Raw genomic sequence first — 261 nt, forward strand, 5'->3', positions numbered from 1 at the left:
CCAGAACAATGCCCACGAGAGTCCAAACGTAATCACACAAGAACCAGAAACAGCGCATATAGAAAACGAACAGACAGAAGAAAACTTACCTCCTGAAGATAGTGACCTACTCGAAAAACTTAGAGAGATTTACAAGAACACCCTAGAATCAAGAGACCACGAAGTGCTACCACCTGGAAAGAAGACTGAAAATAAGAAATTGCTACATGTAACTAATAAAGTAGATGCACTACTAAAATTCATTCCAACGAATAACATCAC

This window comes from Penaeus monodon, chromosome 34 (assembly GCF_015228065.2).
Source record: "Penaeus monodon isolate SGIC_2016 chromosome 34, NSTDA_Pmon_1, whole genome shotgun sequence".
In the NCBI taxonomy this organism is placed as follows: domain Eukaryota; kingdom Metazoa; phylum Arthropoda; class Malacostraca; order Decapoda; family Penaeidae; genus Penaeus; species Penaeus monodon.